Source organism: Palaemon carinicauda, chromosome 36 (assembly GCF_036898095.1).
Source record: "Palaemon carinicauda isolate YSFRI2023 chromosome 36, ASM3689809v2, whole genome shotgun sequence".
Taxonomy (NCBI): Eukaryota; Metazoa; Arthropoda; class Malacostraca; order Decapoda; family Palaemonidae; genus Palaemon; species Palaemon carinicauda.
This window is the reverse complement of record NC_090760.1, coordinates 3,776,804-3,799,492: the sequence shown is the minus strand read 5'-3', so window position 1 is coordinate 3,799,492 and position 22,689 is coordinate 3,776,804. Positions and strand designations below refer to the sequence as shown.

The window sequence follows — 22,689 nt, the reverse complement described above, 5'->3', positions numbered from 1 at the left end:
GCTCTTGAGAGTCTTTCGAAAGACTGAAGGCAGTCAGACGAAGAGCGTGGAGGTTTGGATGTACCTTCTTTACGTGAGGTAGACGTAGAAGGTCCACTCCTAGAGGAAGAGTCCTGGGAATGTCGACCAGCCATTGCAGTACCTCTATGAACCATTCTCTCGCGGGCCAGAGCGGAGCCAACCAACGTCAGCCGTGTCCCTTTGCGAGAGGCGAACTTCTGAAGTACCCTGTTGACAATCTTGAACGGCGGGAATGCATACAGGTCGAGATGGGACCAATCCAGCAGAAAAGCATCCACGTGAACTGCTGCTGGGTCTGGAATCGGAGAACAATACAACGGGAGCCTCTAGGTTATCGAGGTAGCGAACAGATCTATGGTTGGCTGACCCCACAGGGCCCAAAGTCTGCTGCAAACATTCTTGTGAAGGGTCCACTCTGTGGGGATGACCTGACCCTTCCGGCTAAGGCAATCTGCCATGACATTCATATCGCCCTGAATGAACCTCGTTACCAGCGTGAGCTTTCGATCTTTTAACCAGATGAGGAGGTCCCTTGCGATCTAGAACAACTTCCACGAATGAGTCCCTCCCTGCTTGGAGATGTAAGCCAAGGCTGTGGTGTAGTCAGAGTCCACCTCCACCACCTAGTTAAGCTGGAGGGACTTGAAGTTTATCAAGGCCAGATGAACCGCCAACAGCTCCTTGCAAAAGATGTGAAGTGTCCTTAGCTCCTGATTCCATGTTCCCGAGCATTCCTGTCCGTCCAAAGTCGCACCCCAGCCCGTGTCTGATGCGTCAGAGAAGAGACGGCGGTCGGGTTTCTGAACAGCCAAAGGTAGACTTCCTTGAGAAGAAAGCTGTTCTTTCACCACGTGAGAGTAGACCTCCTCTCTTCGGAAACAGGAACTGAGATCGTCTCTAGCGTCATGTCCTTAATCCAGTGAGCCGCTAGATGATACTGAAGGGGGCGGAGGTGGGGTCTCCCTAACTCGATGAACAGGGCCAGCGATGAAAGTGTCCCTGTTAGACTCATCCACTACCTGACTGAGCATCGGTTCCTTCTCAGCATGCTCTGGATGCAAACTAGGGCTTAGTAGATCTTTGGGGCCGACGGAAAAGCCCGAAAAGCTCGACTCTGAAGATCCATACCCAGGTAGACAATGGTCTGGGATGGGACGAGCTGGGACTCCTCAAAATTTGACCAGGAGGCCCAGTTCCTTGGTCAGATCCATAGTCCATCTGAGAATCTCCAGACAGCGACGACTTGTGGGAGCTCTTAAAAGCTAGTCGTCTGACGGAGTCGGACACAAGATCATGGTACTGATGCACAGTCTGTGAACTGTCAACCATGGGGAAGCGAGGAAGTACAGTGACAACCCGAAGCTGTCTAGACTGTCTGGGTCGTACAGACAACTCCTTATCGGGTTGCTGAGGTTGCCGCACTGCGTCACAACAAGTCACTTCTGCTGGTTGTTGAACGTCTTCCCAGTGACACACTGACTCCGTAAACAAAAAATCCTCTAACAAGGACTAAGCTTGGACTGCATGTCTTGCAACACAGCTCAAGGTCTATGGGAGCAGGTGTGGTAACAGACGGGGTTAGCGACTGAAGTGGAACCATTACCTTCCCTGGAAGCATGTTATGCTTAAATAAAAGTCCATAGGAGGCTACGCAGCTAAAGGCTCCTCTCCAAATGACAGAGTCCTCAAGGGAATATCAGAAGGAGGGAGAATAGCACTTTCTCATCTACAGGAACCATATCCGAGAAAAGCTAAGTTCTCTCAGTGAGGGTTTCACTGGTGCAAAAGCAGCAGACTAGAAGGCAACGTTATGAAACTGTTTGACAGTCTAGTGAGTTGGCAACAACCAAAGATGTGTGACTGAGAAGCATGCGGTAAGGTATGCAGAGCATGCTGTATGCAGAGCATGCTGTATGTAGAGCATGCTGTAAGGTAAGCAGAGCATGTTGCATGGCGTGCGGCTTATGCTGCATGGGATGAGGCTCATGCTGCATGGTATGAGGCTCATGCAGCATGGGATGAGGCTCAAGCTGCAAGGGAAGAGGCTTATGCCGCATGCGTTGAGGAGGATGCCGCATAGTATGATGCTCCTGCCTCATGGGTTGAGGCGGTTGCCGCATAGCATGAGGCTCCTGCCTCATGGTTTGAGGAGGATTAAATAAAGGAAATCTGAACCTGACACTAATCTAGCTGTCCGAGGATTTACCTGGTGAGACATCAGTCTCTTTATCAGCGAGTTTTACCAGATTTCCCCGGGCCACCACGTGACACAATTGGCAGTAATTCATTCAAATTACCCCTAATGAGTCAATATGGATAAATATCAACACAACATCGTGTTCAAATAGAAATAAATTTCTACCTCATACTTGGGATCGAACGCTAGCCCCTTCTAATGAAAGGCCAGGTCGAAACCAACCATGCCACGAGAGCCCATTGAGGCTCCTGTGAGGTTCCTGCCTCAAGAGTCTCATAGCATGAGGTTCCTCAAGAGTTGAGGCTCTTCCCTCAGTGGAGGTGGCTGCCGCAAGAGTTGAGGTTGCTGCCTCAAGGATGGTGGAGGTTGCCGCAACGCAAGAGGTTGCTGCATAGCGTTGGTATCTGGCAACTCCCAATGCGGCAGCTCACGCGTGGAGGTAGGTTGAGGAACCGCAACATCATACATCTGGCAGGGTGGACTGCGCAGAGGTGGAGTTGAGGTTGCTGCCTCGAGGATGGTGGAGGTTGTCGCACCGCAAGAGGTTGTTGCCTCGAGGATGGAGGAGGTAGTCGCAACGCAAGAGGCTCCTACCTCAAGGGTAGAGGAGGTTTCTGCAAAGCATAAGGCTCCTGCCTCAAGTGTTGAGGAGGTTGCCGCGTGGCAAGAGGCTCCTGCCTCAAGGAAAGTGGAGGTTGCTGCACAGAGCTGGTATCTGGCAACTCCCAATGCGGCAGCTCACGCATGGAGGTAGCTTGAGGAACCTCAACATCATACGTCTGGCAGGCTGGACTGCGTAGAGGTGGAGGAGCGCTCGCAGGAGGAGGTGTGTTAACCTTCTCTGCCTGAAACTCCTGCATCAACACCGCCAGCTGAGACTGCATTGTCTGCAGCATAGACCACTAGAGTTTAAGAAAGACAACAACAAACGGAGCTACTGTCCGTTGAGACTGAGGGTCTAAAACAGCTGGTGCGGCAACAGACGGAGCTACTGCCTGTTGCGATACCACACTCTCTCTGGGAGGTGTGCAGTTGTCGTACTGCAGCAAGTCCGAACTGACCCAGTGCTAATGGCTACACCTAGGAGTTGGACTTGCGCGGAAGGGACCGACTTGCACTTAAAAGCTGTAAGATTTGGTCCATGGTTTCTGCGAGAAACCTCTTCCGCAGACAAGGAATAAAAGGGCTCTCTCGTCTTTGTGTGGGTGGGGTGATCACGTCGGCAACGTGTGTAGATACACCCGAAACCACGGAGGGAAACGTCTGTTCGTCGATCAAGGCCTGCTGAACCCATAAGTCCTTCGACATTACTTCTCCCCTGGGCTTGGGAGCTTGTAAGAGGTCCCAGACTAGGCGAACAACTGGCACGAACAGACGAACCCTCGAACGCAACACTGTAACACTTTGCGCTTATCACTTATCACTTTTGATTTTCTGTTTGCACTTATTTCACTGAACTCGAAACTTTAAGTGGTTTGTACCTGAAACACGCAATTCTATCCTTCCTTAAAAGTTAGTAATTGCGAAAACAGAATTACAATGTAACAGAAAAATATAATGAAAGATAAATAATTCAGTGGCTGGAAAGAGACTAAACACTAGATCAAATAAACTACGTTTAAAATCTCTCACCGCATAAAGCTTGAGAACAAGAATAAAACTCTAGAAACGTTTACCTTCTTCCCCTTAAGAGACTAGGGAGAAGAGCAAAAACGATAACAACGTTACTCGCTTGAACGAAACGTTTATCCTCCTCTCTCTCCCTCCGTCTCTATCTCTCTCTCTCTCTCTTGACTTAGAACCTGAGAGAAGAGCCCAATCATATATATCGTTAAAACATATTATTGTTAAAGGAAAAAAACAAAGATTTCCCAAATAAAAAGTTCCTTTATTAGATTAAAACCATTAAGCTAAGAAAGAATGAACAAAACGCTAGAATCGGTTTACTCTTACTGCAACGTGACACCGTGAAAATTCTCTCTCTATCGTAACGATAGAGCGCAAGTTGAACGTTCTGAACGTCAACAACTGCAGAGACAAAACAAAACGTTAGTTCAACTTTGAAAACAGTACGAGACTATCAAAGAAATTCTTTCAAAAACATTAAAATAGCATAATATGTTAACAGGTAAAAACGAAATGACGGGCTCAATGTTAATTAACTTCGGTACCAAGAAAAGACCGCCTACTATTAGGAAAGGTCGAATATAAACAAATATAAAAATTAATTTTAATAAGTTTATAATAAAAGGAAGTTAATCGAAGAGGCCTATAAAAGGCGGAGAGATATAAAATAAATCTATAACTTTTGTTAAGCAAAATTAAGAAAGAGTGTCTATACTCTCTTAGACACCAACACTTCCGTCTAAGGGAAGGGTCGGCCATTTAAAAGTGAAAGAGAGTTCATACTCTCTTCGTCACCAAAATTAATCAAATTAATTCCAAAAGCTAGCTAAGCTAATGATAAAACTTCCTGAATAGCGAAAGCTAAACTCTAGAGCAAATACATCACCAAATCGTGAGCAAAAACTCCAGAATCAACTGCGTATCCATGTAGGTCTAGCCGGAGGCACGACAGAGGAAAAATTGAGGTGGTGTTGACAAGAAGTACTGGAGTACCTGACCACAGATGGCGCTGTGTGTTCACCCCCACCTGTATAGCGATCGCTGGCGTATCCCGACCGTAGATTTCTGTCGGCAACAGAGTTGACAGCTACATGATTATCGGGTAAGATTAATATTGAAAACTTGTAAATACTTTGCTGTTGAACACTTAACATAAGTCTCTCTCTATAGTTTACATATCCATACATACATATACCAAGGCACTTCCCCCAATTCTGGGGGGTAGCCGACATCAAACAAATGAAACAAAAAAGGGAACCTCTCCTCTCTATGTTCCCCCTGTGGCCGCGGGGGCATAAAAACAATTAGAATAGCGCCAACGTTATCCCTGCGTGTCGTAAGAGGCGACTAAAAGGGACGGGACGAGGGGGCTGGGAACCCCCTCTCCTGCATTTACAATCCTGTGAGACATCAGCATACAGTAGTTTACATGACTCGCCTATTTTAACGTAGTGGCTGTTCTTAATATATCTTATATATTATCATTCCTCATATATAAATTATTTGTTAGCTCTATTGATTTTCCACACTCAGATGCTATTCTTGTTGGGGCCCTTGTGCTTGTATCTTCCTACTTTTCCAGCTAAAATTGTAGCTTGGCTAGAAGAAATAATAATAATCTTTCATTTACTTTGTCAGCGTCCTTGTTTATACTACACAGAGTTGTACCCATCATAGTTCTTTGCTATCTCTAATAATAGGCAACAACAGTAGTCTTGTAACCTTTTTTATGACATTCATGTTACTGTCATCATATCCTTAATACTCTCAAATGCTTTAGCCAAGTGTGTTTCTAGGGTAAACAGAAGTGCTCTGTTTCTTCTAAGACCTGATCATTTACCACAACTGGATTCTTAACTCTTCCATTTTTCTTATTATAAAATCTCTCCCTGCAAGTATATTTGTAAATCTCATCCATCTGTTTCATTCAATTCAGAATAGAAATCACCGTAACACCTTTCCCACATCCACATGGTCACTTGCCCAATAATGCTTTTCCTTTTCTTCCTTTCCAGTCACCAACACCTTCCATTTGCACTCATCCTTGATCAGTCCTCTCCCCATTCCATTAATCCACCTTTAAATACTTCAACCATTTCTTCATCTAATTATGTTGACCACATCATCTACATACAGCACCTACCAGGGACCCCTTTCCAATAGTTCTTTACTGCTTCCTCCATTATTATGACAACAGCAAAGGGTTCAGTGTTGATCGTCGATGATTTCAATATTCAACTCAAACTCTCTAGATAACTCTGATACTACCTTCACTCTAGATATATCATCATCGTAAAGTAGTCATAAAACTAGATATATCATGGTAATGTATCATCATAAACCTGAAATCTATCTGGTACCCAGGCCTTCATAATGATCATTTAATCACTTATCTTTGTGTTCTATTAAATGGCCTTTTAACATCTACAAATGTGTGGTGCAATCTCTTCCTCTATTCATGTTACTTTTCCTGTTAGCCCGTCATTACATACCGTGCTACAGTTGTTGATCTCTTTAACAGGAAGTCAAACTGAAAATTACATATCTTTATGTTTTTCCTCACTCTTTTGTAGTACCTACATTATTCTAACATTTTCATAGTATCTTCAAGAAGTCTTATTCATCTGTAATTTCCAAACCGCAGTGTCCCCTTTATCTCCTTTGTACAGTACATTATATCCTTACTGTTTGTCTTTTCTCAATCTTTTGGTATTATCTCAGCCTTTATCCAGTTTCCATATATTCTAGTAAGCAATGGGATTAAGAGATCTGCTACTGCTTTAATTAAGTCTTTTGTTATTCCAGATGTCTCTTGTACTTTTCCATTTTTCATATTTCAAAGGAACCTTTTTAACCTCTTTAACCATTACAGTAATTTCTCCATATGTCCATCTATTCTGTCAACATCAATCGGTTTGTGTTCATTCTCTTCATCAAACAGCTTTGATAATGCAGCCAGAATTCATCTATTTATTTTCAACTTAAATTTCTTAATGTTCATTGTGTTAGAATTATTTATAAGTCACAGACCTTTCCATATTAACATAACACTGGCATTGATAAACATGTTTCACAATAAAGACTAATGCTTAGCCTTGTAACACGGTTTGAAAGCATCTGAACATCACTACACGAGACTCTTAAATCATTGTGGTTTCTCGTGTCCCCCCCCACCAGCTGTCCTGGGTTATCCTATCATCCTTAGCTCTAGTTTAATTATAGAGGGCCATATGTGGATGAGATCATGATGAGGGGTAGATGGTCTTCGCACTTCCCAAGAGAGATTAGTTCACCCTATGTTCAGCTGGGCCCCACAAGGCACTATAATTAACCTTAGTCAATACAGTAGATGATATCTTATTTGCAATTCGTAAAACAGTAATAAAGTTTCTTGCTAAATTTATACCTTTTCCTATCAAATATTCATCTCATATTTGTCTTATAGTCTGAGGTTGTATAAGAATAACAGTAACAAGAACATCAGTCTCAAGCTAGTCTTATAACCTGCGGATGTATAAGAAGAGACAACATCAGTCTCAAGTTAAGATGAAAGCGGTGAGTTTATCAAAAGTAACACCAAAAGTTTTAATCAAACGTGTAGCAAACCCTAGTAGTCTGGTATAAGCAGCAATGGCATAATGAGGACCAAGCCCAAAGGACATTAAGAGCATCACCAGCCACCTCTGAATTGCAGAACACCACTCAATGATAATAAAAAAAGGTGATAATTCTTTAGAATTCCTTTTAGGCACAATCAAACATCATGAAAGTAGTTGTAATTAATTCCTATCCTCGAGAATTCATTGTTCTAAAACAGCTGATGAAATAAGAAACGATCAAGACTTCTCTATAAAAGTACAGTAGAAAGTTGTAAAGGCATAATATACTGAAAATTTATCTCGTTATTGCTTCTAGGAAATGAGAGCTATTTTCCCTGTTGGGGCCCCTAGGCTTGTAACATCCTGCTTTTCCAACTAGGGTTGTAGCTTAGCAAGTAATAATACAGTAATAATAATTATACTGAGAGCCGTATTATCTAGCTTTCCCTGGTGGCTCCTTATGATTAATTGATCACAACAAGCTAAAATCATAAGAAATGTTTTGCAACAGTTTTCTTGCTTGAGGGTACACTCAGGCATACTATTCTATCATTTCTTTTTCGAAGTTTTTATAGTTTATATAAGAAATATCTATTTAAATATTGTTACTGTTCCTAATTTTTTTTTTTATTACTTCTCTTTTAGTTTATTTATTTCCCTATTTCCCTTCCTCACTGGGCTATTTCTCCCTGTTGGACACCTTCCCTTGGGCTTATAGCATCTTGCTTTTCCAACTAGGGTTGTAGCTTAGGTGGTAATAATAATAATAACAGATTTTTTCCTGCAAAAGAACGATCTCAAAGACCGAGGATTATTATGTCTATTTCAAAAAGGAAGACAGGAACTATTTACATATCTCCTTAAATTTGAGTCCATCTCAACAACTGTCCCCTATTCATTAACCTACTTCATACTATGCGTAGAACCTTTTCATGAATAGTTTCCCAAACAGAACTAAATCCAACATCAATTCACATTACTGGCAGACAAAAGAAACCATAAATCAGTTCAGATTTGGTATTCAATTGATTGAGACAAAAAGGATAAAAAATATAATGGAGACTATCAGCTAAACTACGAAGGTCAATTCCCCCTCAATTACATACTTACATGCAAAATTACTTCCATCTACTTGTCACCCAATTGACAATAATAAATTCAATACGCCATTACCAGCCTCTTTCACAACTTAGCATCCCTCAGGGCATCTGTGAAACTATGGTCTTTGGGTATGTGTAAACATACAAGTAAATTGGGTGTGTTAAAAATAAATAAACAAATATTACATACCAAACAAAAATAGCAGTGAACGAACTACCGTAGTGTGAAATGCTATTCAGCTCACAGCATTAAGCATCAGAGAAAACATAGGGAATAAAATTACTAATTGTTGCCACCTTACCCCCCAGACCAACAGGCTAGCCTTCAGCATGAAGAATGTATAACCAGAAGGCTAGAAAGGCTACAATAAAAGCCATGACGATCTGATAAGGACTGTAACCCATGATTTAAGAAGATTTAAAGATTCTTACAACTACACGACTGCGACGGAAGATCTTTCAATTTTTTTCCTCTCAACCTAGCTGTGTGTCTGTCCAGTTACCTGAAAAAAAGAGAAGCCTTTAGAATGTACCTTCTTATACAAAAATATTAATAAAACTTCTCTTAAATCATCCAGTTATTATATAGGACAATTTATTAATCACCAAACAAGACCATTTCATTATTCATATAAAAATGTAACATGAATGCATTATTGTAAAGACTTATGGAAACCACATAGTAAAAAAAATTATTTCAAAACTAAAAATTTATTTGAGTTTCACTTATCCGTTTTCTTATAAGTAATTGACTGTTATGCCCTATTTTACACATATTTTGAAAAGTTACATGATGTAATTCACATAGTTTATATTGAAACTATCCTATGAGACTAGATTTTGGTACAATGGAGGGAACAGTAATCACGCTGCTTAAAAGTTTTGGGGGAAATTCCTCGAACGTTAAACAAATCAGGATACATCTGTTCAAGCCTTATTTACACAAAAACAAGCACGGCCATAACTGGCTCATGAATAAAATTCCCCAGATGTTTAATCCAACGTCAGACCAGTGGATACCCACTTTTACATCATTAACCCTTTTACCCCAAGGCTCTTTGGAAATTTCCATCCCTTAACCCCCAAGAGGTTATTTTTTCCCCAGCACATTTTGCAGTACAGTGGAACCTCTACACACGAACGTATCTACATCCGAATTTTCCAACATCCGAAGTAAAATTCGAGCAAATTTTTGACTCTACACCCGAATTTTATTTCGACACACGAAGTAAATATTACGCCATTGAGCGTCGAGTGCTCAGTTCTCTATTCTTGTGTGTATCGTGTGGTTGTCCTCTGTTTGGTCTGTTATTAACAGTGCTTATTTTCTTACTTTTCTCACATTTCCTTTTTGATTTTACCTATAATCATGGTGCCTAAGAAGCTAAGTTTCAGTACAGGAAGAAGGCAATTCTTTCATTAGAATTGAAGCAAGAAATTATAGAAAAACATGAGAGCAGTGTGCATGTGAGTGATACTGTATGGCTAAACAATATGGCCGGAATAGGCCTATGATCTCGAGGATCATCAAGCTGAAGGCAGCCATTAAAGCAAATAACCATCGAAGGGGATCACCATTATTACAAGACATCGTAGCAATACCCTGGAAGAGATAGAACGCCTTTTGTTGATGGGGATAAAGGACAAAGAGATTGTTGGCAACGATCATTTGTGAGAAGGCCCAGCGTGATGAACAGAAAGAAACAAAAAAGTGAAGCAAAGAAAACCATGATAGCATTAACAAGCTCTTTTAAATAAGACTTCTCTCTTTTTCTGTTTCTCTCTAAACATAGCATTAACATGTTCTTTAAATAAAATCTCTCTCTCTCTCTCCCTCTCTCTCTCTCTCTCTCTCTCTCTCTCTCTCTCTCTCTCTCTCTCGTTCTTCTTCGCTGTTATAGTGTTAGATACGTCTATTATTTTTTCCGAGAGAGAGAGAGAGAGAGAGAGAGAGAGAGAGAGAGAGAGAGAGAGAGAGAGAGAGAGAGATTAAACAGAAATGTGTTTAGAGTACATATAATTTTTAACAGCGTCAATGAGTTGAAAAACAATTAAATGTAACTAAGAAAGTAATAACAGCTAATCTGAATTCCTTTATTAACTAAAACAAATATTGATACAAACACACTCGTGTGCGCGTATGCACAAACACACACACAGGTGCAAAAATTGCTACGCAGTAAGAGAGACGGTCGGGGAGGAGGTAGAGATGGTGACTGCGATAACATACCGTAACTCGTCACTGAAAGTGATGAAAATAAAAAATCAAAAAGAAAAAAAAATGTAAAAAATATGAAATATAAAAATAAAAAAATAAAAATAAACTAAGTTAGATTAAAATTTCTGTAGTGTAAGTTACGGTATGTTATCGCAGTCACCATCTCTACCTCCTCGCCTATCGTGTCTCCTCGTGTGTGTGTGTGCGTTTGCGCATACGCACACGAGTGTGTTTGTATCAATATTTGTTTTAGTTAATAAAGGAATTCAGATTCGCTGATATTGTTTTTTAGTTACATTTAACTGTCTTTCAACTCGTTAGCGCTGTTAAAAATTATATGTACACAACACATTTTTGTTTAATCTCTCATTTTTGTTTAATCTCTCTCTCTCTCTCTCTCTTGTTCTTCTTCACTGTTAGTGTTAGAGACGTCTATTTATTTTTTTCTGAGAGAGACTCTCTTGTTCTTCTTCACTGTTAGTGTTAGAGACGTCTATTAATTTTTTTCTGAGAGAGAGAGAGAGAGAGAGAGAGAGAGAGAGAGAGAGAGAGAGAGAGAGAGAGAGAGAGAGAGAGAGTATTTATTTAAAGAACATGTTAACACCATGTCTACCTTCTCGCCGATCGTTCGTCCCCTCATGGTGTAGCAAATCCTACACCTGCGTTGGCTTGTCTCTAAGGTAAAGTGGCAATAAAACACATTTTTTATTTATTATTTCATTATAATTATCTTTTTTACATGCTTCTTTCATATTATGCAGTTATGTTATTGTTATGTGTAATTATGTGTAGCCATTTATTAAGGATTTATTATGGGTTTCTAGGCTGAGGAACGAATTAAATGAATTACCATGTATTCTTATGGGAAAATTCGTTTCTACATCCGAACATTTTCTACATCCGAAGTTGGTTGTGGAACGAATTAAATTCGTATGTAGAGGTACCACTGTATATATTTTTTAAATTGCTCTAACAGCCTTAATTTTTGTCATAGAGAGGTCAGGTTGGTCTCATTCTCTTGGAAAATGCCTGAATCTTCTCAAAAAATTATTAAAAATAGGAAAAAAACAATTTTTATAGCATTTTTTTGCAAGAACGTACAGGTACGTCCATGGGGGTAAAGGGATGAGTTTTGTGAAACGTACCAGTACGTCCTTTGGGGGTAAAAGGGTTAAGAAAACTGAACATGTTTAATCTACCTTAAGTTTAGTCTAGTCTGAAGACCGAGTTTACATAAAGAAAGGATAACAGAAAAAAGTATTATTGTATTTCCTGATCCAAATCCAAGATGGCAAAAACAAAGTTAAATATAATAGGAAACTAATTGTCTGAGACAAATACATTTGTTTAAGCACAGTACATTAGCTAATTATGTAAGAGAAGCCTTTCAAGCAACATTCCTGGCCATCAGACATGAATAGGAACAGTAATAGAGCTGTGTATTGTATACAGCAATTTATGCACTGGTTCTTTCATTTATGTACTAAAGTAATGTATTTGCAATTTTAATTTCTTAAGTATTTATTCATACGTAAACATACCAATATATTTTCATCTCTTTAAAGACTACTTTTTATATCTAACCTATCAGTTCATTTCCATCTCTTTACTTACACTTCTTGGAAATTCTGTCACTAGCTAATGTCAATGGAACTAAGCCAAGCAGATCTTAACCCTTTTACCCCCAGGCTCTTTGGAAATTTCCAACCCTTAATCCCCAAGGGGTTATTTTTTCCCCAGCACATTTTGCAGTATATTTTTTTTAAATTGCTCTAACAGCCTTAATTTTTGTCATAGAGAGGTCAGGTTGGTCTCATTCTCTTGGAAAATGCCTGAATTTTTTCAAAAAATTATCAAAAATATGAAAAAAAAAAATTTTATAACATTTTTTTGTGAGGACGTACCGGTACGTCCATGGGGGTAAAGGGATGGCTTTTGTGAAACGTACCAGTACGTCCTTTGGGGGTAAAAGGGTTAAAAGCCAAGAGTCTAGAATTCTTTTAATGTGTAATGGGTATTTTTCTACTTTATCAATATGTCTTCTTGATACTGTATTCTTATTACAAGAATTTTAATCTTACTTATCAGAAACATACAATTAATCTATGGAGAAATTTTACAATGTATTGTTGTTATCCCACTATGTGCATGAGAATATTCAACCACATTTTGTTTATCAAGTTGATTTTCCAGAAGAAAATCAATATGAAAGAGACTCTTTAACTCCAAGGTATTTTTTCCCGTAAAATGTTATTTTCATTAGTAAAATAAATTTTTGAATATACTTACCCGATAATCATGTAGCTGTCAACTCCGTTGCCCGACAGAATTCTACGGAAGGGATACGCCAGCGATCGCTATACAAGAGGGGGGTGTACTCACAAGCGCCACCTGTGGCCAGGTACTGCAGTACTTCTTGTTGACACCACTTCAATTTTTCCTCGGTCCACTGGTTCTATGGGGAGGAAGGGTGGGTCAATTAAATCATGATTATCGGGTAAGTATATTCAAAAATTTATTTTACTAATGAAAATAACATTTTTCAATATTAAACTTACCCGATAATCATGTAGCTGATTCACACCCAGGGAGGTGGGTGAAAACCAGTGTACATGTATATCAAGAAGCTAAGTATCCCGTATTTCATATTATCAGTTATTCAAAATAACAATGAAATTACAAGTACCTGGTAAGGAAGTCGACTTGAGCCATTACTCTGCCTTAAATAAGTTCGTCTTCCTTACTGAGCGCAGCGTTCCTCTTAGGAGGCTGAACAACTCTAAGGTGCTGAAGTATCAAGGGCTGCAACCCATACTAAAGGACCTCATCACAACCTTTAACCTCGGCGCTTCTCAAGAAAGAATTGACCACCCGCCAAATCAACAAGGATGTGGAAGGCTTCTTAGCCGACTGTACAACCCATAAAAAGTATTCAAGAGAAAGGTTAAAAGGTTATGGGATTATGGGAATGTAGTGGCTGAGCCCTCGCCTACTACTGCATTCGTTGCTACGAATGGTCCCAGGGTGTAGCAGTACTCGTAAAGAGACTGGACATCTTTGAGATAGAATGATGCGAACACTGACTTGCTTCTCCAATAGGTTGCATCCATAACACACTGCAGAGAATGGCTCTGTTTGAAGGACACTGAAGTAGCCACAGCTCTCACTTCATGTGTCCTTACCTTCAGCAAAGCAAGGTCTTCTTCCTTCAGATGAGAATGTGCTTCTCTAATCAGAAGCCTGAATAGTAAGAAACTGAGTTCTTAGAACTTGGAAAAGAAGGTTTCTTGATAGCACACCATAAGGCTTCTGATTGTCCTCGTAAAGGTTAAGACCTTTTTAGATAGTACCTAAGAGCTCTAACTGGGCAAAGTACTCTCTCCAGTTCATTCCCCACCAAGTTGGACAGGCTTGGGATCTCGAACGACTTAGGCCAAGGACGTGAAGGAAGCTCGTTTAGCAAAAACCGAGCTGCAAGGAACATGTAGCCGTTTCAGATGTGAAAACAATGATCCTGCTGAAGGTCTGGATCTCACTTACTCTTTTAGCTGTTGTCAAGCACACGAGGAAAAGAGTTTTTAATGTGAGGTCCTAAAAAGAGGCTGATTGGAGAGGTTCAAATCTTGATGACATAAGGAACCTTAGGACCACGTCTAGATTCCAGCCTGGAGTGGACAACCAACGTTCCTTTGAGGTCTCAAAAGACCTAGGGAGGTCCTGTAGATCTTTGTTGGTGGAAAGATCCAAGCCTCTGTGGCGGAAAACCGCTGCCAACATACTTCTGTAACCCTTGATCGTAGGAGCTGAAAGGGATCTTACTTTCCTTAGATATAACAGGAAGTCAGCAATCGGGGTTACAGTGGTACTGGTTGAGGAAACTGCATTGGTCTTGTACCAGCTACGGAAGACTTCCCCTTGAGACTGATAGATTCTGAGAGTGGATGTTCTCCTTGCTTTGGCAATCGCTCTGGCTGCCTCCTTCGAAAAGCCCCTAGCTCTTGAGAGTCTTTCGAAAGTCTGAAGGCAGTCAGATGAAGAGCGTGGAGGTTTGGGTGTACCTTCTTTACGTGAGGTAGACGTAGAAGGTTCACTCCTAGAGGAAGAGTCCTGGGAATGTCGACCAGCCATTGCAGTACCTCTAAGAACCATTCTCTCGCGGGCCAGAGCGGAGCCAACCAACGTCAGCCGTGTCCCTTTGCGAGAGGAGAACTTCTGAAGTACCCTGTTGACAATCTTGAACGGCGGGAATGCATACAGGTCGAGATGGAACCAATCCAGCAGAAAAGCATCCACGTGAACTGCTGCTGGGTCTGGAATCGGAGAACAATACAACAGGAGTCTCTAGGTTATCGAGGTAGCGAACAGATCTATGGTTGGCTGACCCCACAGGGCCCAAAGTCTGCTGCAAACATTCTTGTGAAGGGTCCACTCTGTGGGGATGACCTGACCCTTCCGGCTGAGGTGATCTGCCATGACATTCATACCGCCCTGAATGAACCTCGTTACCAGCGTGAGCTTTCGATCTTTAGACCAGATGAGGAGGTCCCTTGCGATCTAGAACAACTTCACGAAAGAGTCCCTCCCTGCTTGAAGATGTAAGCCAGGGCTGTGGTGTTGTCAGAGTCCACCTCCACCACTTTGTTAAGCTGGAGGGACTTGAAGTTTATCAAGGCCAGAAGAACCGCCAACAACTCCTTGCAATTGATGTGAAGTGTCCTTTGTTCCTGATTCCATGTTCCCGAGCATTCCTGTCCGTCCAAAGTCGCACCCCAGCCCGTGTCTGATGCGTCCGAGAGGAGAAGGCGGTCGGGTTTCTGAACAGCCAAAGATAGACTTCCTTGAGAAGAAAGCTGTTCTTACACCACGCGAGAGAAGACCTCCTCTCTTCGGAAATAGGAACTGAGACCGTCTCTAGCGTCATGTCCTTTATCCAGTGAGCAGCTAGATGATACTGAAGGGGGGGAGGTGGAGTCTCCCTAACACGATGAACAGGGCCAGCGATGAAAGTGTCCCTGTTAGACTCATCCACAACCTGACTGAGCATCGGTTCCTTCTCAGCATGCTCTGGATGCATTCTAGGGCTTGGAAGATCCTTGGGGCCGACGGAAAAGCCCGAAAAGCTCGACTCTGAAGATCCATACCCAGGGAGACAATGGTCTGGGATGGGACGAGCTGAGACTCCTCAAAATTGACCAGGAGGCCCAGTTCCTTGGTCAGATCCATAGTCCATCTGAGAATCTCCAGACAGCGACGACTTGTGGGAGCTCTAAAAAGCCAGTCGTCTGACGGAGCCGGACACAAGATCATGGTACTGCTGCACAGTCTGTGAACTGTCAACCATGGGGAAGCGAGGAAGTACAGTGACAACCCGAAGCTGTCTAGACTGTCTGGGTCGTACAGACAACTCCTTATCGGGTTGCTGAGGTTGCCGCACTGCGTCACAACAAGTCACTACTGCTGGTTGTTGAACGTCTTCCCAGTGACACACTGACTCCGTAAACAAAAAAATCCTCTAACAAGGACTAAGCTTGGACTGCATGTCTTGCAACATAGCTCAAGGTCTATGGGAGCAGGTGTGGTAACAGACGGGGTTAGCGACTGAAGTGGAACCATTACCTTACCTGGGAGCATGTTATGCTTAAATAAAAGTCCATAGGAGGCTACGCAGCTAAAGGCTCCTCTCCAAATGACAGAGTCCTCAAGGGAATATCAGAAGGAGGGAGAAAAGCACTTTCTCATCTACAGGGACCATATCCGAGAAAAGCTAAGTTCTCTCAGTGAGGGTTTCACTGGTGCAAAAGCAGCAGACTAGAAGGCAACGTTATGAAACTGCTTGACAGTCTAGTGAGTTGGCAACAACCAAAGATGTGTGACTGAGAAGCATGCGGTAAGGTATGCAGAGCATGCTGTATGCAGAGCATGCTGTATGCAGAGCATGCTGTATGTAGAGCATGCTGTAAGGTAAGCAGAGCGTGTTGCATGGCGTGTAACATTTCTCAGAAATTCCATGACCAGTGCTAGAGTGAGTAATATCGCATTACCGTCCATTGAAAGTGCACGTGCCAAGGGAATTGATTTAGACTGTTTTGTTGATGAATTTGATAGCCGGCATGATAATCGTAGAATTAAGCTACACTAAATGTACTATAATCTACTTCACCTCAGGAAAGGGAAACTCGCCCTGTTGGCAACACTGCATTACTTCATGCATGCTTGCATGGGGTTTAATATCAACATAATATTACCTTACATTCATAACTCATGATTCATTTGTTTAGAAGATATTTTTGCCATATTTTGCGATTTGTTAAAAATATATTGCAAGGAATACATATATATTTTTATATAAGTAATACAAATAACCTCCATTATCATAATGTTTGTGTAGGCATACATGTATATGATTACAAATGCAAGTTATGAAAGTAATGAGGTGTTATTATTGTCATTTGTTATTCCCAAGTTGAATGGGAAGAAGCTCAAGTTGAGGAAAAAAATGGCAGATGCATGCGTTGAGGTGGCTGACTCATAGCATGAGGTTGCTGCCTCAAGAGTTGCGCTTGCTGTAAGGATTGCGGATGCGCAGTAGCAGGTTCCTGAGGAACGAGTTAAGGTTCCTGAGGTGTGAGCTGCGAGAGTTGAGGTAGCGGCTGCGCAGAACGCAGTTCTTGTCTCGCGAGTTGAGGTTCCTGAGGTGCTAGCCTAAGGAGTTGAGACTCTTGCCTTGAGGAGGGTTTAGGTCGCTGCAGCGAGTGCTGAGGTGGCTGCCTCATTGATGGAAGAGGTTGTCGTACCTCAAGAGATAGTTGCCTCGCTGGTGGAACCGCAAGCGGAAGCGGAGGAAGTAAGGCATAAGACTCCTGCTCCCATTGCTGAGGTTGCCTTAAGGAAGGTTAAGGTTGCTGCACAACGCTGGTAACTGGCAACTCAGAACGCGGTAAGGTAGCCTGAGGAACCTCAACTTCGTACGCCTGGCAGACTGGACTGCGGTGAGGCGGAGCTCTCGCAGGAGGAGGCGGAGGTTGCTGCACACCGCTGGTAACTGGCAACTCAGAACGCGGTAAGGTAGCCTGAGGAACCTCAACTTCGTACGCCTGGCAGACTGGACTGCGGAGAGGCGGAGCGTTCGCAGGAGGAGGTGTAACCTTCTCAGCCTGAAACTCACGCATTAAGACCGCAAGCTGCGACTGCATGGACTGCAGCAAAGTCGTCTTGGGATCAACAGACGATAAGGTCTGTTGAGGCAAAGCCTTAATAGAAGATGAGGTCTGTTGAGGCATCGCCTTACCTCTCTAAGGAGGTGTGCAGTCACCTGAAGACTGAGGAGAGTCAGAGCTAACCCAATGACTGCATCCGGGTTGTTGAACTCTAACTTCGTACGTCTGGCATAGGTCTGGACTTTACGTTTAAGAGGTCTTGAGACCTGAGACCAGCGTTTTCTCCCCGAAATTTCTTCTGCAGACGAGCAAAATAAGGGCTCAATCGTCTGCGGGTGGGAGTGACGGTCTTGTAAGACACGCCCGCAACCACCGAGGATACTTCTGTGCGCCGATCAAGGCCTGCCGAACCCTTTTGCCCTTCGACATTGCTTCTCCCCTGGGCTTGGGAGCTTGCAAGAGGTCCCGGACTGGGAGGACGACTGGCACGCACAGAAGTACCCTCACGCACAACACTGACACACTTTGCGCTAATCACTTATCACTTTTGATTTTGTTTGCACTTATTTCACTGAACTCGAAACTTTAAGTGGTTTGTACCTGAAACACGCAATTCTATCCTTTCTCAAAAGTTAGAAATTGCGAAAACAGAATTACAATGTAACAGAAAAATCTAATGAAAGATAAATAATTCAGTGGCTGGAAAGAGACTAAACTCTAGAAACGTTTACCTTCTTCCCCTAAAGAGACTAGGGAGAAGAGCAAAAACGATAACAACGTTACTCGCTTGAACGAAACGTTTATCCTCCTCTTTCTCCCTCCGTCTCTATCTCTCTCTTTCTCTCTCTCTCTTGACTTAGAACCTGAGAGAAGAGCCCAATCATATATATCGTTAAAACATATTATTGTTAAAGGAAAATATTTCCCAAAATGAAAAGTTCCTTTATTAGAATTAAAACCATTAAGTTAAGAAAGAATGAACAAAACGCTAGACATGGTTACTCTTACTGCAACGTGACACCGTGAAAATTCTCTCTCTATCGTAACGATAGAGCGCAAGTTGAACGTTCTGAACGTCAACAACTGCAGAGACAAAACAAAACGTTAGTTCAACTTTGAAAACAGTACGAGACTATCAAAGAAATTCTTTCAAAAACATTAAAATAGCATAATATGTTAACAGGTAAAACCGAAATGACGGGCTCAATGTTAATTAACTTCGGTACCAAGAAAAGACCGCCTACTATTAGGAAAGGTCGAATATAAACAAATATAAAAATTAATTTTAATAAGTTTATAATAAAAGGAAGTTAATCGAAGAGGCCTATAAAAGGCGGAGCGATATAAAATAAATCTATAACTTTTGTTAAGCAAAATTAAGAAAGAGAGTCTATACTCTCTTAGACACCAACACTACCGTCTAAGGGAAGGGTCGGCCATTTAAAGGTGAAAGAGATTTCATACTCTCTTCGTCACCATAATTAATCAAATTAATTCCAAAAGTTAGCTAAGCTAATAATAAAACTTCCTGAATAGCGAAAGCTGAAATCTTAGAGCAATACTTCACCAAAAACCGTGAACAAGACTCCAAAATTATAAGCGTATCCATGAACGTCTTGCCGGAAGCACGACAGAGGAAAAATTGAAGTGGTGTCAACAAGAAGTACTGCAGTACCTGGCCACAGGTGGCGCTTGTGAGTACACCCCCCTCTTGTATAGCGATCGCTGGCGTATCCCTTCCGTAGAATTCTGTCGGGCAACGGAGTTGACAGCTACATGATTATCGGGTAAGTTTAATATTGAAAAAGAGTGATTATAAGTACAATTTAAAACATTGAAAAAAATATGAAAAATTGTAAATAATTACCCATGCACTGGCATTAGTAGACATTGAAAGGCCACAGTCTACCATAATCCACCTTTGGGCACAGTGACTTTACTTATCATGGGGCTTCGACCACAAATTACCTAACCTGACTTAAGTAATTGTGTTTTTATTTATTGAACATTCAAGTACCTCTGTACCTCCCTGTTTGGGTAGCTTGTAGCAGGTTGAGAACATCATATAATTTCTTCAATTTTATCATAACCATCATCATTATTACTATAGTCAATTCTTTTTAGTGAGGCAGATTTGCACCGACTCGCAGGGGTGCCCTTTTAGCTCGGAAAAGTTTCCTGATCACTGATGGGTTGGACAAGATAATTCTAGTCAATCAGATAGCTGAAAAATTTTCCGAACTAAAAGGGCACCGCTGCGAATTGGTGCAAACGAGTCTCATTAAAAATTTTTTAGTATATATAAACTACAACTCAAGCTGGAAAAGAAGGATGCAAATAGCCCAAGAGTGCTAATGTGAAAAGCAGACCAATGCGGAATAATGAATACACTAAACCATATATTATAAATAAAAAAAAATATATGAAAAATATTAAGATCAGTAACAGGGTTAAAATGGATCAGTCATATATCAAAATATATATGATAGTTAGGGTAGGGTATGGTAGGATAGTGTAAGATGTGATAGGGTAGGTACTAGATAATGACAATTTTACCTATTTTTAAAACTATAACACAACTTCCTACAGGGACTTCCTCTTTTCTGTAATGAAGGAAAGATCATGATATAACTTTACCTATTGCTAATCTGAGATATCAATGAATTTGAGAACATTATCCTTGGTCAGTGGAGAAAGAAGTGGCAGACGCCCTTAATGTAGATAGACATTTATACCACCTACCCTAAAGGCGGGTTTAAATGGTCGAAAGTTTGGCGAACGCGGTTCGAAAGACAAGTGTTTGAATGATGTTCGAACGTGTGAATGGGGTATTTGGTTGTCGAATGGTTCAAAGAAAATCTGTACTCGCCTGAATTTTGATGGCGGTGATTGATTCATTGATTGATTTAAAGTGCTGACATTTTGATGGCAGTGCTTCATTGTCCACACACCTTGTACATTTGTGACTGACTCCACCTCTTCAAACTGTTTGACGAGCAGGTTCAACAACCGGGTTGGATGAACCGTTCAACCATGTGAAACCCTGCTTTAGATTCCCCACCTAACCTAATTTAGGAGCCATGTCCTTACCTATAGGTAGGGGGGGTAGAATGACCCACTGCACTCCTCCTAAGCACCATATCCTAGGCTTAACCTAAGCCTAAGTCTCATTATATCTGATTTCAGACAATGATAAATATTTCCCCCATAAATAATATCAATTTGACAAATAATAAAGTTTACTCCAGTCCCAACAAACTATGTACACCCTAATGGATGTTATACTATGATAAAATGAGTTAAGAGGAACCAATAGGCTTTGAGGTTTACTAATGACAGTAAAAAGGGAAATCTGTACCCATTAACATCGAATTGTCCCGTCATCCGAATACCAAACCTAAGAACCCTTATTCATAGGGAGATTTTCCGGTTTTATCATAGTTACGGATGGAAAAAGCTTTCCTACTAAAAAACGGGTGTTTCCTATACAAAAACGTCAGTGCTGCCTTTCAAATGAAGGTCAAATTCAGTGAAATCACATCATATACAACAGGAAAACCAAAAGCATTATTTCTGTTAAAAAATGTTGTTCTACCCGTAACAATAATATTACCGATAGCGGACAGCAGTTATTATTATTATTACTAGCCAAGCTACAGCCCTACTTGGAAAAGCAAGATGCTATAAGCCCAAAGGCTACAACTGGGAAAAATAAGCCAAGTGAAGAAAGGAAACCAGGAAATAAATAAATGATGGGAAGAAATTAACAATAAAGCATTCTACAAACAGTGACAATGTAGGCTATAATATAAGTCCAATGCTTTTATAAAAGAACTCTTTAGTGTCTCAATAATGTGGAATTAAGTATCAATACAGAATAAGATATGGGATACTCTAAATACCTAAGAATACATAGGACAAACAGATCCTATAGGCCCTGCAGTACGTAGGATTCCCTATGATAGGACCACGAAAACAGCCCTTAATGAAAAGTAAATAGTTCTCAGCTATTATATAATCACTCAAGGTGAGTATTTGAATAAACAATTTCAACCTTACCGCTCCAAAGATAACTTTCTATTAGTTAGAGATATCAAATCCTTATCTCGAAGTCCTAACTACAAAATACTACGAGAGGTACGTCGTTGGGAGTAAATATCCTTTATCGTACATGAGCCTTAAAATTGTCGTTTTTCAACCTAAATTATCGTACACACTTTCAACATAATTATTAAAATACATGATTGACGTATCTAAAAATATTTTAGAATACATTTTTAATTAAACACACACATATTTATATACCTAAGGTATTTATCGCACATCGTACTGGACCTAAAATAATCGTATATTTATGATAATTATCGTACGATTGATATCCCTGGTAAAGGAAAACAATAATCCAAAACAGGCTTTTCTGGGACTTCTTCTTCTTCTACCTGAAAAAACGCGAAGAATTCGTAAATTGGATGAGCCTCTATGATTCTTTATTTACGCAACGTATTATTATTATTATTAATATTATTATTATTATTATTATTATTATTATTATTATTATTATTATTATTATTATTATTATTATTATTATTATTATTATTATTACTTGCTGAGCTACAACCCTAGTTGGAAAAGCAGGATGCTATAAGCCCAAGGGCTCCAACAGGGAAATGAAATAAAGAAATAGATAAACTACAGGAGAAGCTATTAACAATTAAATAAAACAGTTACAATTGAATAGATTAGAATATAAATTATAAAAACTTCAAAAAAC

At 40.8% G+C, this 22,689-nt stretch overlaps 1 protein-coding gene across 3 annotated transcripts in view; it reads right to left on the bottom strand.

The window, feature by feature from the left end:
- Positions 1–22,089, bottom strand: part of LOC137628723 (mitotic-spindle organizing protein 1-like) — a 40,881-nt gene extending 18,792 nt beyond the window's left edge. Inside the window, exons 1-2 of one of the 3 annotated variants that reach the window (XM_068359887.1) lie at positions 21,978–22,089; positions 8,976–9,046 (exon numbers count right to left, since the gene is read on the bottom strand). The gene's annotated coding sequence lies outside the window, so the exon portion shown is untranslated. Of the gene's footprint in view, positions 1–8,845; positions 9,047–21,977 lie in introns of those variants that run through there. The other 2 variants (XM_068359889.1, XM_068359888.1) reach the window with 2 other exon arrangements.
- Between the last annotated feature and the right edge of the window lie 600 nt (positions 22,090–22,689).